General features: G+C 40.3%; 3 long non-coding RNA genes across 3 annotated transcripts; all 3 read left to right on the forward strand.

Annotated features, from left to right (window-relative positions):
- The first annotated feature begins 349 nt into the window (after positions 1–349).
- On the forward strand, positions 350–3,605 carry LOC118156524. Its single transcript, XR_004746300.1, has 2 exons — positions 350–435; positions 1,117–3,605. It is a non-coding gene; the product is annotated as an uncharacterized LOC118156524 (long non-coding RNA).
- A 594-nt stretch (positions 3,606–4,199) lies between these two features.
- Positions 4,200–6,133, forward strand: LOC118156522. The gene is made up of 2 exons (XR_004746297.1): positions 4,200–5,668; positions 5,963–6,133. It is a non-coding gene; the product is annotated as an uncharacterized LOC118156522 (long non-coding RNA).
- Positions 6,134–7,521: 1,388 nt separating this feature from the next.
- Positions 7,522–12,142, forward strand: LOC118156624. Its single transcript, XR_004746349.1, has 3 exons — positions 7,522–7,669; positions 7,788–9,420; positions 11,807–12,142. It is a non-coding gene; the product is annotated as an uncharacterized LOC118156624 (long non-coding RNA).
- Positions 12,143–16,335: the final 4,193 nt, after the last annotated feature.

Here is a 16,335-nt window from a genome sequence, read left to right on the forward strand (position 1 = left end):
TGCAGTAATTAATATGTACAAGAGAAGATGCTAACAAAACAAAAAAGGGAATAGCTTGCAAATATTAAACTCAAAAGGGTCTTTGATATAACAGTTGATGACAACGCCTGTTTACAGACAGGAAAACTGCATAAACACTGATGAAGGAAAGAGTGGGACTAGGTTTGTCTTGTTTATTCAAACGCTCTTAAAATATAAGGAGTCAAGTTCTATCCATGCTGATTTTGAGTTTACTAATCAAAAATGATGCCTACAGATATTAAGCAAAGGGCAAAGAAACTTTTTTATTTATTTATTTATTTTTTATTTTTATTTTTATTTTTTTTTTTGTTTTGGAGTTTGTGTTGAAGGTTTGGTTAGATGTCATAGAGGAAGATTACACACTCCATGCAGCATCAGGTTACCAGAAAGCTGAGAATGGCAGTCTTGCCCCCTGTTAGTACTCCACTGTGGCACTTTGGTAGGGAATATCTGTTGGTGAGGGAGGGAGGGCTGCTAGTTCATACATATTGGCATGATGGCTACAGTTACCAGAAATATTATTTTGTTGATAAAAAATATGGATGCCAGAGTGTTCTCCAAGTCAGCTTTCCACAGATATTAAGGGCCCTAAATCCTTCTATAGTCTTTTCATGCCCACATTTTTCCAGTTCAAATTACATGCACATACATGCATACTCCTTTGCACACCTGATGGAAATAAGATATTTCTGCATCTGAATTTGTCAGTGGATCGCATGGATAAAGTTTCACTCTATGCAATGTTGTCTTCTGTGTATCCTCCTGTGAACTCTGGCATGTTAATGGGGGGTAAGAATCCCATGAACAAAATAACATAGGCTATATAAACACAAAGTTTACTAAACTTTGAGTCTTGATTTTCAGTGGCTCTGGATCTTGATGCCTAATTTGTACCTACTTTAGATCTAAGGAACAAATTGAGAGACCCAGGCAAAAGGCCGGGTTGGGCAAAGACCCTATGACTAAAAAAACCTTGTGCAGCAGCTGAGGCTGCCATAACCCGGGCAGTGGAGCAGTCTGCAGCCCGCACAGAGAGCTGTGAGGAAGGAAGGGTTCACATCTACATAGTGACTAATAGTTCTTCCCCTTCCACAGCATCTCCTTGCAGCTGGCTCTGCTTCGCTTAATTCTGTAGTCCCTCCATGACCATTGTGCCTGGCTCATCTTCTTCAGCAGAACTGTGCGATGTGACACTTACCCGGGATGAGCTGAGGCTTGCCCTTCAGCTGTGACCCACACCTACAGATACCTGCAGTGAGATGACTGCTGGTGGAATGATGGGAGATAAGTCAATGTTTTTTTTTTTCATGTTCTCAGGATAATTTTATCTATGATGATAGCTATTATAGTTATCTGTGAATAAAATTGATGTCAATTTTAGATTGGGACTATAATGATAGTCATGCCAACAAGTATTTAATTGCCTGACTATGTCATTGACTTACAGACAAAGTAACTTTTTGGCAGCTCCCACATGATCCAAAACCAGATTGCTTTCTGACCTTCAAAAATTATACAATACTAATAAAAATATTTATAATCTTTAATGAGAGTTTGTGTTATCAGAAGTAATTTAAAATTCATTTTTAGGCCCTTTATGCATTTTGAATTTTGTAATTATTATGCATGCTTTAAGTTGATAAGGGATCAACTTATATTTCTCTTGCTTAGAACAGTTTTGTACTTGTCAATTTTCTCTAATGTGTATTCCCTTCCTTTGTGAATATACAGATATAACTAGCACATTTGTATATGGATTAAAGTTGTACTGATCAGTTTACCCAGTCCAGTAAGAATTAAAGAAGCAGCATGTAGAGCCTGAGTGACAAAACTCACAGGTGCTGTGACCTATTCTGAAATTAGTGCTGTTGATGAGAAATATTTAGGAGGTCTGCTATCTATGGTATGGTTGCAAGGGGGAAATATGAGTAATGATGGCCCCTTTACAAGAAGGCCAGACTTTTATGCATTTAAAACTCCCGGCGTAAGAAGTGCACATTTGGCCATGAACACTGAAGCATGGTTTCATTAACTTGGTTATGTTAATAATCATTTGACTAACCTTGAATGTTGTTAGCTAAAGCACGTGTTGTTACTGACCTGAAAGGAGGGGGGTGGGGGGGGTTTAGATTACAGTGATTATTTTATAGAATGATCTCGAGATATTGAAAATATTTTTATTACTATTCTGTCTTCTGCTGTTTTCTTTCAGCTGAGATCATACTAAACTTAGGGATACAACTGTAACCAGTGATTTAGACCCTCTGTGTATTTACAAGCGCTGTAATAATACTCTGTGGTGTAGTAGCCTGGGCATGGATATATGTTCTTTTGTGTCCATCCACCACAGAAACAGTTCTTGTGCTTAAGGGCACAGCAACTGTATCCACTGTAGGGAACCTAGCCAAAAAATTGCATATTTTACAAATGGGTTATAGTAGCCTTACCTGTTTGTTTTGTTTTGTTGTAGTTGTTTTGACTGTTAATCTTGCCTTACTTTTTTTCTTTTCCTGTTCTGACTCAGCTAATATAGGATTATGAAGAATGTATCGCTGAAGGATTAATTTTATTTGTCAAATGCAAAACATTTTTTTTTTTATTATTACTCTTGGATCAGAGATATTTTGCAGTATAAACAAGAGCATGACAAAATCTGGTAGGTTGGTGCAGAGTTGTAGGGAGGATAGAATCTGGATGACTTGACAGAATCTACACTTAACCCTTCCCTTCTTTTCCTGAGTGCAAATTAATACTTTACCAGCCTGCCAGAAGAGGCCATAAGTTATGGGCAGAAATCTGGAGCAAAGGTCTTTTATTATGTGTTTTTAGAAGAAGAAGAAGAAAAAAAATCCTCCCAAACCTAAAGGAACAAGTTCAACTATTATGAGAAATGAAGAAATTATAAAGGAGTCAGAACAGAGCTGCCCCTGCTTCATCTTAGGCTATAACACAAACTATAAAACTGTGACAGGGATTATAAGGAAATCTGATTTTCCTCGTTATCTGGTTGATCAAAAGTAGTATCTGATTACTACAAATTTGTTGTGGGGTCCTAGTGGGAATATTCTTCATTTTCTGAATGGTGTAGAAAAATTAGATCTCAATACACCAAAATATTTGAATAAACAGGTTGGCTTAATGGTTTAGGCTGAAGACATATTTAGAACCTTTGCTGGACTGGAATAGATGCCTCATTCAAAGCACAAAATGTGCTATTAGGAGGTACAGGTAATTCAATGAAAACTGGGTTGTAATTCTGTCAATCAGCAAAGTGGGTTGCTAAGTGGTGGTAGAGGAAGTAAGGCTGCTTCTAGGTGAAATGCCTATTGTTCTTGGTTGTTGCTCTTGGGGTGTTTGAGTAACTTTATTGATGATCACTTCCATGGCATGTAGCCATAGCCATATGGAAGCATTTAATTGACTGAAAAGGTGTTTTAACATATCACCTTAGACCCATATTAAAAATTCATCATTTGGGTTTCATGCTCTACTGAGAAAAAGCATAAAGATGTGGTGTCGGTTAAAGGTGTTGTCTTCAGATTCCTTTCTGTGCTTCAAGGTACGACCAAAGGCTTCCATCAGGTGACAAACATTGACTGATATTCTCAGAGGCATGTCTTGCACCGATGTCTGTCTTGAGTATAGGTGTTTCATCAACAGCTAGGGGATACAGTGGGGATTTCAGTCTGATGTCACATCCTGTACTGGGTACTTACTTTTTCAGGACAAATTCATTCACGATCTCCTAAAATTCTTTTTATTTTCTTTTTCATTTTTTATATTTTATTTTTTTTCCTGAGAAGTAATATACCCACAAAGGTGTTTTTTTTTTTGTTTTTTTTTTTTTTGTTTTTTTTTTTCTCTTCTCTGCCAAAGCAATTTAGGAGCTATTCTTCAGTTGCTAGAAGTTTTCTTTCTGCAGCCTGAGAAGAGAAAGGAAGTTCAGATACACACAGATGGTGCCTTGAAGAGAAGAAAGTGGAAAGCAAGCAGGTGAATGTGATGGAGCAGTGCTAATAATGAAGTCTGGCTCTGCTGCTCTGGTTTTCTAATGGCCTGGTGGTCATGATTTTGGTTTCATGCCTTTTTCCACTGGACCTAGCATTGCCTCTCCATATGATATCTGGGGACTTGTGTTCTCATCTGTCCACCCTTCTTTTTTATTTATTTATTTATTTATTTTTTGACTTAGTTTCTGGGAAGCAAACAGTGCAAATGTTCCAGAATATGCTTCTTGAATTAATGTGAAAAATTCCTGGCAGGTTGGTGGCATTCTTGGTGTGGTGTCTTGTGGCAGCAGTACCTCAGCAGGGAGAATGGCTGGGACTGCATACGGCTGAGTCCTGTTGGTCTGTTCCCTCATCACTGCTCAGCTTGTAGGATTCAGGTGTGTAGGCGTCAGGACCTTTTGGACTCTTTCTTACTCCCTCCTGTTTGACACACTCTTATTGTGCCCTGACAGTTGCTTTCAGAGTAAGTTATCACTCACTGCTTCTTTCTTGTCCTTTTAATTTCCTTCCAGCAAAATTCAGAGGCAAGGATCTGACTAGGGTTTTACTGTCTTTGTTTTTGCTGCCTACGTAGCTGCAGAGCAGAGTGGTTATTTCTAGGAAAATGACATTGCTGGGACTCAGATCCTGAAGCACCTTCTGGCCCCATACCCCTCAGAAGGTGATGGACAAACTGCACTAAGAGACACCTGGTACCTTACAGTATTGACAAGTTTTCCCTGGCACTTCTGTGGTGAGTTTTAGGTACGGTGCTTAAAGGTAAACATTAACAGATTGGTGAGGGCACAGTCCAGCTCCAGGCCAGGAAAGATCTGTGGCAATGACCTCCTCTCTAGTGAACATGAGCTGTGAGGAACAGCTTAAGGAACTGCAGGAGCTGAGAGGACACAGTCTTTTTGCATGTAGAGACTGCTGCAAAAGCAATTAAGCTTACCTCTGCTCTGTTATGGGGCAAGTTGCAATGGGCTGAAGTTTGTGGCCAGGAGGGTTCAGGTAAAGTGGTATAGAAAACTTGTGACGAAGTGAGGGAGTGCTAAATATATTGCTGAGGTTGGCCAGAGAGCTTCTGTTTTGGGAAACCTCTGAGAACAGATGAACAAGTGACTGTTGGTGGGGGTACAGTAGTGGTCCTCAAGCACAGGAATGGGAGGGGCCCCAGGGAGTCACTCTCTCCTGGCCACTCCTTCTATGATAAGAAACAGCAGAAAGTAGTGTGAAAGGAAGACTGAGATTGCATCTACTTTTCACAAAATACTGGCTACAGTAGTAGGCTACAGTATCCCACAGAGTGGGTAAATGAGAGCCATATTTGATATTAGTCATAGGCTGTGAGGACATATATACAGGTTTCATATCAGCAGTTAAGCCCATGGAAATTCCTGATTTTTCATGTATTTTTGAATTTGAAAGAGTATCTGAGACCAGTTTTCTCTCTAACCTGAATTAGGGCACATGCTGGGGATCTTGAACTGCCATGCAAATGGAATATAAACATTCAGAGACATGATGAACAGGCAATAGCAAAAGATACCTGATCCAGAAGAACTCTGGAGAAGTCTAGCCATAAAAGTATTCCTCCTTTAAGCATTTGTGGATGAAAATGAAGTGAGTTGAATGGACATGAAGCAACACTGTTGGTAAGTGTTGTAATTAATCAGCAATTACCTCTCCCGATCTTATTTATTCTCTTTGTTTATTGCTTTCCCTGTTTTCTTTCTTTTTTTCTTCTTAGAAAGTTGACATCTTGCTGATGAAGAATGGGAAATATTTCAAGTTTTCTGGGATCGGAAATTAGCTTTTCCACTCTTCTGCTTTCACCATTTATAGTAAATACAACTTTTTTTTTTTTTTTTTATTTTTTACCCTCCTTCCTGTTTTTTTTTTTTTTTTTTTTTTAAAATTTTTAAATTGACCAGTTTGTTACATTTCAGCTTTGAATCCATGCAAGGAGCAGATACATTGCAGCACCTTTGGCTTTGCTACATCCCTACATGTTTATGGTTACTGCTTTTATAGCAGTGTTTTTATCAGCCATTGACTTTTTCAAAATAATTCAACATACCAGACCTAAATTAAAAAAAAAAAAAAAAAAGAGGCAAAAAGAGGCAATAGAAAAAACTGCTGGGGGTCTTGAGTTCCAGGAAAACACCAGAGTAACGTGCAAGGAACAGCAGGACATAAATAGGATTATGCTTACAACATAATGCATGGTATTTGGTTATTACCTATTGGTAATTGTCTTTCTGGATTAGATGAATAATCCACCCAGTCTGGCATTATTCTGATAGAAGCTACTGTCACTCTTTCAGGAAAAATTGTCAGAAGTTATTCAGTGGAGAGTAACTGGAATAACCAGTTGTCTTGTAAAACGGGTTCAAATCTGCTCCATGTTGTTTAGAAATGACACCTATGGGTGTTCTCATGAGATATATTGTAATAACTTTTTGAGTCTCACCACGTTGATTTTGCTGTCTTGTGGCCTATAGTCCAACAAGTCAACCAAGTTATAGGAAAAAGTTCCTTTTTATCTATTTTGTAATTGTTGATTTTCAGATTCATTAAGTGTACCTGGCTTTGTCTTCTTCCAGTCATTCACTGTTCTTACACCTATTCTTGTTCCTTCTCTAATTGAACTCCAATTTACTTCAATCTATTTTCATGTGTCTGTCTCCAACTGGAGGAAGCCAACTCATGCCTACAGCAATCTGTGGCATAACTGTACTCTCCTCTCTATGTCTCCGAGAAAAGTGCTGCTACATTTGACAGTCACATTAAATTGCTGTATATTGGACTAGACAGGATATGATTTTCAGTATTTTATCTTTCTTTAATTGAACATTTTGTTTCCTTGCTTTCATTTCTGTCGATTGCTGAGCAGAGATGTTTTCATTCCTTGATCAATAAACTTGCACTGTTTTCCCTGACAGGTTAATTTGGGACACAGCAGTATATGTATATATTTTTTTCCTCTGTATTATTTTTGTCTGAAATAAATTTCTTTCTGCACTGGGGTATCCGCTGGCACGAATTTATTACATTCATTGATATCTTCTCAAAATCATCCCTATAACTAAGTCATATTTCTAATGGAGAATTTTAGCCTGCTCCTGGCTGTGTCCTACTGTTCCATTATGCCATCCCAGCAATTGTCCCTTGAAGGCTATCAGTGCCATCTGTCATCTCCAGAACAGCCCAGCTGCAAGGCAGCCACTGCTGAGTGTGTCTCCATCATTCTCTTGCATGCTCTCCAGCTCTCCTGGATTTTCTCTAGCACCTTGTGGTCCCACACACTGCCAAGTACTCAGGACTCCCTCTGCTTGTCAGTGCCTGCAGTAGATGTGTCACAGGAGCATTTTCTGATGAACACTAAGGTTAGCAAAGAGCAAAAACATTCCAGGGGCTGCAGATGAAACAGCAGGGACTTCTCTTCCAGTTTTGGAAACACCTTTTGTTGCCTGGCCTCTCAAATCTCATCCTTTCTTTTCAGCTGAGAAGGGCTGGGTGTTCCTTGGCAGTGCTGCTGCTCTCAGGCCTGTTGAAGGTACTGCTGAACCTTTCCCAAGAACTTGTCTCTGCATGCTGTGAAGACAATATGCTCTCTGCTGTTTGGGTTAATGCTACAAGGACCATGGGAGCTGGTGAGGTTTTCTTGTTGAATATAACCTGTCTCTTGCTCTTCACATTAGCTCTTTAATAATTTTCTAATATTACAAAATTCAAGTCTCTAGTGGCTAGCTGAGAAATGTTTGCCAACAGCTCTTCTGCAGCACAGGCTTGACTCCTGCAACAGGAATCATTGTGGGAACAGGATTCAATTGCAATCCTGATCCTTCTGCTCTTGCCTGGGTTGGCAGCCAGGGGTTGGCAGATGCTTATCAAAATACCTATAACTAAAAGAAAAGTGTTTTTTTAGTCTACATGTGTTTCTAGCTAATGAGGAACTACGTGCTTGTATCCTTTCCCCAGATAATGCAAAGTTGGTTTATTTTTCCCAATTAATGTAGTTCCTTGCATTAAAAGCAGGCTACTCTCTGTAACCCTCCTGCCAAGTACTTAAAATCCTAATTAACTGGGCCTCGTAGGACTTGGTTCTTTTCTATGAGCAATGCCAGTATTTTGCTAAAATTTGTAGTGTGGTCAAGAATAGCCTGTGCTCTCTGCTTGGGACTTCCAGGAACATTCATTCCTGAAACAAGATATGTTTTGCCACCTTTATTTTGGGCATTTTTTCCTCTTTTTGGACTTGATGATAGTATTCTCATCTTATCCAGTTTGATCCACATATTCCCTACCTCATCTATCCAAACATCAATATATTTATTGCCCAAACTTTAGTCTTAAAAAAAAACGCCCTTACCCCATGCAGAGCTGGGCTTGGTGATGCTGTCTACAGAGCTGTTGCCAGTTGCAGGAGTAGTGGGCTCTTCCTTAAAAAAAGAGATGCTGTTTAGGGGCTGGGGAGGAGAAAGTGTTTTGAATGAGACCTTAGTGAGACTGTGCGCCAGCTGGAGCATGAAAATTTGGGCTATGCGGTAGGAAGATTCAGTGTATGTTCAAAGGTAGTAGGGTGGGCTCTGGGAATGCAGGTTGTGCAGACTGCTGGTTTCGTGGCTTATTGGGAGGTGCTGGGACACTGAGAGAATGGGGTGACTTCCCAGGTTTCATTGCTCAGGGAGACAAGGTCCACTGGGAGGAAATTTGGTGCCAGACATTGGCAAACAGAGGACAAATCATTTTTTCTCATATCACAAGTGTGACAAACCTTGAACCCATCCTGTATCATTTCCTTAAAGCAAGGTGTGCAAGACACAGGAAGGCTTTTAATTTCTATCACTAATTTGGTTAAAACACAAATGAAAATGGCGTGGCTTTTAAAATAAAATAAATTCAGGTTTGCTGGATGAGACAAAAAGGTCTCCAGACAAATCTCCTCTCTCTCCCATCAGTGCCTTTGCAGGGCTGATGCTTTCCACTTTGTGCTCAGCAAGTTTCAATGGATAAAATCCACGTCATGCCTACGAGTCCCAGGGAAGGGGTGGGTGCCTTCCCTGACATGTGTTGCTCAACAGCAAGCCTGCTTTGGCTCATCTGCAAGTCCCCATCACTCTGGCCTCCCAGGCATGCTCTGGGGCTGCTTCAAGGTGGGTTCTGCTCCTCTGCATCACCAGCTGCAGCTCTGGACAAGGAACACCACAGCTCCCAGCATGAGCAGCCTGCTGGAAAAAGAGCTAGCAGCAGCATAACTCCAAACCTGCCCCTTTTTTTGACTTCTTCTCAAATCTTTGCTGATATTTTCCAGTTTGGTCTCTGTGCAGCCATCTAAAAAGCTGCTTGTGAAACATTTTGTCAGCAGACTGGGAATTTGTACCTCTGAGAAGTTGGCATAGGGGTATATTTTCACTGTCTTAACACAGTCCAAAGTTTTGCTAATATTAACTAATGTTAACCTAACTTTTGGCCAACTAATCTCTTTTTATGCCTTTCTCTGTTGATGTGTTGTGTGTGTGTTGTTTTTTTTTCCTTCATCTCAGCCTTCATGAGAGGCAGATATCTACATTGCTCAGAATTTTCTTTAGTACTTCTTTTCCTACTTTGCTGCTTTGCATTTGGGTTTAAGCTTATTTCATTTTCATTTGTTTTACCTCTAAATCAGATGTTTTATTATTATTTAATAGCTTGCATTTTACTTGTCAGCCTATTCTTACGGAACAGTTGTCTTTTCTTTGTTTATTTCATGAATATCTTGTTGAAACTAAATGTCTATAGAGGAACTGTTTGACTTGTTTCTGTGTAACTACATGGAGATGGAAACTGTAAGTTAATTACAAATGTGAAGACCTATATTGTAAGTAAATATTAGCTAAGTAAAGCCATCTAAGGTATTCCAGATATGTAAAGGAAGAAGAAAAACGATCAAAATATATTTTATATTGAAACTCAGTAACGGTGTAAAGAATACCTATAGTTAATTAAACCATTTGTTCTTAGGCAATGTTTTATAACATAAGAGCTAGCAGAACTTTTTGTGTGAACTGCTTAAGTAAACTGAAATGAGAAAATTTTCCTTTCTCTCATGTTGAAGATATTACAATTTCAGAGGTGTTGCAAAGCTGTAACAAATTTTTCTTTGCGTTTGACCTGTGATACTGATCAGTTCTTGCCTTGAATGTTCAGCAGCAATTGTGTTCTGATTAAATAAGGCTGAAATTAAAAGATGATAATAATAAACCTTGCCAAATTGTAATAATATAAACATCTACATTTTTTAAAGTTTTTTTTTTTTTTTTAATGTAAATAAAAATAAATCACTATGATGGAAACGCCTCATATTTCAACTAAACTGTCAGTGCAAAGGTATCACTTCATTATAGTCTATTGATTATGTTTATCAAGGAAAGAAGCCGAAAAGGTTGCAAAAATAGCACACATTAAGTTAGCGTAGATGATTGACTGTGTTGGAAATCAAAGTAGTATTCTCCTCAGTTCATACGTCAATATAGTTTGGTTTTCTTTGCTGAGAAAATAATTGTGGTACCATGTATCCCAGTCTCACATTCTGTAGGGAATTGCCAACAACCCATACAGAAGCTGATTTACTGCCTAAGAGGAGAGTATTGATTTAGATTTTGGGGGAGTGCTGATTTATTCATTCATTTATCCCTGGTATTATTGGGTTATTACTGGGTTATTACTAAGGGTGAGTGAACTAACCTGGGCTTCAGTGCTGCTTCATATATGCACTAGACAAAAGTCTGCACTATAATTTAAGCTGTATACTTCGTGTAGGTGTACATGGTATTAATCATTACTGAACTCGCTCCTGGAGACTTTTAAGTTGGGATAAAAAAATTCATTGGTCTGAAAGGCACGATGAATAGATGAAAGAAAATTAGAGTGCAATGGATTTTTTGTTTGATTAACAGGTTTGATACAAGGCCAACTGCTCTGTCTGATATTAAGTATTCTGTATCCAGAGGAAAACCATAATTTATCAGCTTGGTATCTTCTGTTTAGCTATCTTGCATGTGCATATTTTTCTATACAGGTAAGGATGAGTTTTTTGTTTGTTTTTTAAGGATTTAGTAAGCTTTTTAATGCATAATGGCTTATGTTATGTCAGATGCATAAGTGGTTGATTATTAAATTAGTTACCTATATTACCTATCAAGTGTGAAGTACCAGTGTTCCAGGCTATATAGTCAGCTTGTGAGCCCTCTATATCGAGGGACTTGAAAGAGGAACTATTTCAAATTAAGAGAATTGAGTCAGACAATGGAAGGCACTTCTGAAATAACCTTGTCTGAAATAACCTGAAATAATCTCATGGGCCAAGAGGCATGGCAGTGAATGGGTGTATCACATCCCCTACCACCTACAAGCCTCTGGAAAGGCTGAGAGGTACAATGGACTCTTAAAGACTATGTTACGAGCATTGGGTGCTGGACATGGAAAAGCTGGGATGTGAACTTACCAGAAACCACTTGGCTGGTTAACACCAGAGTGTCTGACAACCATCCTGGTCCTACTGAAACAAAACCCCAACACACTGTGAGAGGAGCCAAAGTCCCCATAGTGCATGTAGGGAAGTGGATGGTTAAGGCGGTGTGGGTTGCTCCTGCCTTGGGAAAAGGCAAACCCACTCATGGGACTGTCTTCACCCAAGGACTGAGGTACACCTGGTGGGACATGCAAAATGATGGGGATATCAGGTGATTGCATTAAGGAGATTTAACCTTGGGAGAAAACTAATCTTTAATCTAAGTTATGTGTTGTAGGAAGACACTGCAGAACCAATGACCGGTAAACTTTGCAAGGAAATGGGCAAGTTGCAGCAACAACTCAAGCTAAACTGGTGCTGATGTCCAAAAATCCTACTTTGCCTGTCCTGGGTAGCTACTTTGGTAGATGAAGCCCAAATCATCAACAGTTCTTATGAACATTTTGGGAGAGGCCTATAGAATGAAAAGAAGTACCTATACATGTATCTGTTAAAGGACAGAAAGCAGTGGTGATGAGAATACCTATGTACTAAAGTATGTAGAATCTGAGTGTGACACATAGAAACATTAAGGTTGGAAAAGACCTCCAAGATCATCTGGTCCAACCATCCCCCTACCACCAAAGTCACCCACACAACCATGTCCCTAAGCACCAGGTCCAGCCTTTCCTTAAACATCCCGAGGGAGGATAACTCCGCTGCCACACAGCAGCTGGGAGAGTGAGAGGAGTGAGGAACAGCCTTGCAGGTGCCAAGATCAGTGAAGAAGGAGGGGGAGAGGTGCTCCAGGTGGAGCAGATGGACCTGCACCTACGGAGACTGCGGCCTGTGGAAGACCCCTGCAAGAGCAGATTCTGGGCCGGACCTGTAGCCCATGGAGAGGAAACCACACAGGAACAGGCGACCTGGCAGGAGCTGCTGCCCGTGGGGGATCCAGGTTGGAGCTGTTTGCTCCTGAGGGATGGACCCCGTGATACGGACCCATATCTGGAGTAGTTCTTGAAGAGCTGCTGCCTGCGGGCAGCCCACGCCAGATCAGTTCGGCAAGGACTGCATCCCGTGGGAGGGACCCCACAGCACAGGGGAAGAGAGTGACCGAGGAGTGGCAGCGAAGAAGCGCTATAGACTGACCATAACCCCCATTCCCCTGTTCCCCTGTGCCACTCGGGGGGAAGAGGTAGAAGGGGGAAGGGGGAGAGAAGGGGGGAGGGTGCTTTTGGTTTCTTTCCTTTGTTTCTTGCTTCTCTAGCTTATTAGTAATAGGCAATAAATCTTACTATCTCCTTATGCTGAGTCTGTTTTGCCCGTCATGATAATTACTGTGCAATCTCCTCATCCTTATCTCAACCCTTGAGCCCTTTTCATCTTATTTTCTCCCTGTTCCTCTTTGAAGACGGGGAGTGAGAGAGCAGTTGTGGTGGAGCTCGGCTGCCCACCCAAGTAAAACCAGCACACCAACACCCCCAGATCCTTACCCTCTGCACAGCTTTTGAGCCATTCTGTCCCAAGCCTATAGCGCTGCATGGTGTTGTTTTGACCAAAGTGCAGGACCTGGCACTTAGTGATGATGAACCTCATCCCATTGGCTTCTGCCCATCCTGTCCAGGTCCCTCTGCAGGGCCTTCCTACCCTCCAGTAAATGTTATGGAATGGCGTGGAGGTTGTTCTGGGTCTGGTTGGGGTGGAGTTAACTTTCCCTGCAGCAGCCCATACAGTGCTGTGCTTTGCACTTGTAGCCAGAACAGCATTGGTATCACGCCAGTGTTTTGTCTGTTGCTGAGCAGTGCTGGCACAGCATCCAGACGCTCTCCAAACCTCCTCAAAGTCAGTTGCCTGGGAGTGGGCAACAGGTGGTGAGGGAACATCCCCAGGGCAGGTGGCCTAAATCAACCAAAGGGATATTCCATGCAATATGGTGTCACACTCAGCAATAAAAGCTGGGGAAGGGTTAGCAGGGGGGGATGGGGTAGTTATGAAGACATCTGTCCTCCCAAACAACCATTACCAACCATTACAAGCATTGAGCCCCATCCACCCCTGCCCCCCCACCACCCCCACCCCTCGTGATCCTGCAGCATTTCTTTTTCTCTGCTCATGAAAGGCAATGGAAGTTATACTCACTAACTGTGGGAGGTACTTTTTTTTCTTTCACAATTTAGGTAACTGGATGTATGAGGTACCCAAAGTGCCTAATCATTTCCATCATAATTATGACATTTAGTCTTTTAAGGAGAGGCATTTATTGAAGTGTTGGCTTATCAGTCTAACCCTGACCCTTGGAAAGATTCTGTTTAGAACTTAATACAGTTTATAAGCACCTAGAATATAAATAATGAGATAAACAAATAAGCCAATTTAAAAAGTCCACAACCCAACAGATGTTTTTAATATCTAATAGATTACTACAATTTTGTTCCTTGTTCTATCAAATGGCTTACTGAGGAAGAAGATGAAGCAGGGTATGACTTATCTTGCCTCTGTACACAGTCTGAGAGTGCTCTATGATACTTTCTTTACAGTCATATAACGAAACATTTTGCAGTTATAATGGATTAGAAACCAGCTATTTCTTGAGTGATTGTCACGGTTTGGTATCAAAGTGAAAAGTCTTGATTTCAGTGATTTTCAAGTACGTTTGTAAGGAAAGCAAGCATTCCAGTCAATAACACAATGCCAGTGTTAAGGAGGCAAACACTCTTCTGTGGTTCTTCTCTGGGACAGGAGGGAAAATATCAATGCTGATCTGTCTGGGGCTACTGCAGTTCCAGGTGGAAGGCTGTGTCCAGCTGTAGGGTGTGCTCCTTTTTAAAGAAAAAAACAACACTGTGGAGAGTCACAAGGACAGTAGTTGCAACATGTTTGGGCAGCATAGCCTAAGGTGCAAGAGGTGTCATGTGGAGTATGGTGGCTGCTCCCTAAGTCTAGAGGGAGGACGAACAGGAAGAAACTAATGCAATCTGAAAGAAAGCACTTGTATTTTGTAACAGGAGCTGCTTTCTAATTGTAAACATTGTTGACTTCATATAGATGGGCAGTATAGGCCATCTCAAGAAGTCTCCCTGAATGTGTGGATTTGGGGTAGGAAACCAGGCAGTGCTTCAAGCCATCTGTTCCTTTCTCTGGCCATTTCAGTCACTCTCTTTATCAAATTCTCTTTAGTACAGTAATTAGTCCCATGAGGTACCACTTTAGTTTCAATTATTTTGCTTTGTCTTCTGTGCAACAGTCATCATATAAAATGAATAAGCAGAATTCTACTTTAGAAATATTTGGAAATTAAGCTTTTGCCAAAAAAGAATTGTGAAGTTGGAAGCACCTAAAAGAAATGGTAAGCCATGTAAACAAGTATGCATTTTGATTTCAAGGAAGTTAGTGCGTGCATTTCATTCTCTCAAAAATTATTTGGGATTCATCAACTTGTTCACCATATTGCTTTGTTCTTACATGCTTTTGTCCATGCTTAGCATGCTAGATATACCCTAGGTAACTAATGATTTTACATAAGTCAATTTACACAGTGTATCCTCTACCTAACATTTTTTATCTTACTCTTTTCATCCCTGTCAGAACTAGATGTTCTGGACTGAAAAATAGCCAGCTGTTCTTTTTCAATATTTGTACCTGGAGAATTACTTATTTCTAATACTGACTCCAAACTATATTTTCATTGTAACATATAAATATTTAAGCTGCATCATAAGATGTTATTCATTCCTTGTTACTTGCACTTTCAGCATCCACGACCACCTGTGATGTCCACCTCCCCTCAACATATGTCAAGCTATTAATCCTTTAAAAGCAACAGACCTTTTTTCTACTTGGTATTAAAGATGTGTGCTGAGACATGAAATTGAGCATGTTCTGAATGTCCAACACACTTTCAAAGGACAGTAATTGGATGCAATTAAGAAAAAAAGAAAACCTACATGAAAAGTTAGATGAGAATGATCTTTAGTGATTGATTCTCATTCTGGAAAGGCTGTATGCACAGAGATGAAACAAAATTTGTTGTTCTAAAAATATACAGAAAACTGAGTGGAGTCAAGAAAAAAATAAATCTATGAGTTAATATGGGAAATAAAACCTATGATCATTAAAAGCGAAAAAGCCTGTGTAAATTACTGAAATATACCAGTCTTTAAGGACTGATCTGTTAACAGTTGATTTCATCAGGATGATGATTGGTGTCTTAATCTGAAATGCAAGAGCAATCTCAGTGTAATGACTACCTTGCTCAACACTGACAGGATTTGGCAGTAAGGACTTTGTCCAAAGTAGTTTAAAGAAAGTGGGGTTGGGGGCAGGGGGGTGGGTCAGGGACAGAGAGAGAGAGAGGGAGAGGTGGTGGGGAAGATATTTTTTCTTTTCCTTGTCCATCCTACCAAGTTTTTAGGTATAGCTGATAAGTGGAAGGTTGTGTTTCAGCTCATTTTGCTGAATGTGGGATAAATGGCAGGCTGGACTCTTGATCTCAAGCCAACATTTTCTTTAGCTTTAAAAAAGTACGTAAGGCCAGATGCTGCATAACACTATACCTAGAAATGATGATCATTGGAGCTGGTTTAGAAGTCAAATAGACATAATCTCTTGTGGGTATAAATACAGCTAGCTGTGTATTATTTTCGTACCCAGGTGTCCCTTTTTGCACAGTGCAGGACAAAGAACAGATATCAAAAGGAATGGTATCCAGGGTGTCAGTCATGCAGATGTTTCTATAGGCAGGTGTCTCCACTTCAATAAGCTGTTTTCCAGTCAGCTCTCCCTCCTATACACACATAAGTTCCTGTCTGTTTTTTGTTCGTTTCT

This window comes from Oxyura jamaicensis, chromosome Z (assembly GCF_011077185.1).
Source record: "Oxyura jamaicensis isolate SHBP4307 breed ruddy duck chromosome Z, BPBGC_Ojam_1.0, whole genome shotgun sequence".
Classification (NCBI taxonomy): Eukaryota; Metazoa; Chordata; class Aves; order Anseriformes; family Anatidae; genus Oxyura; species Oxyura jamaicensis.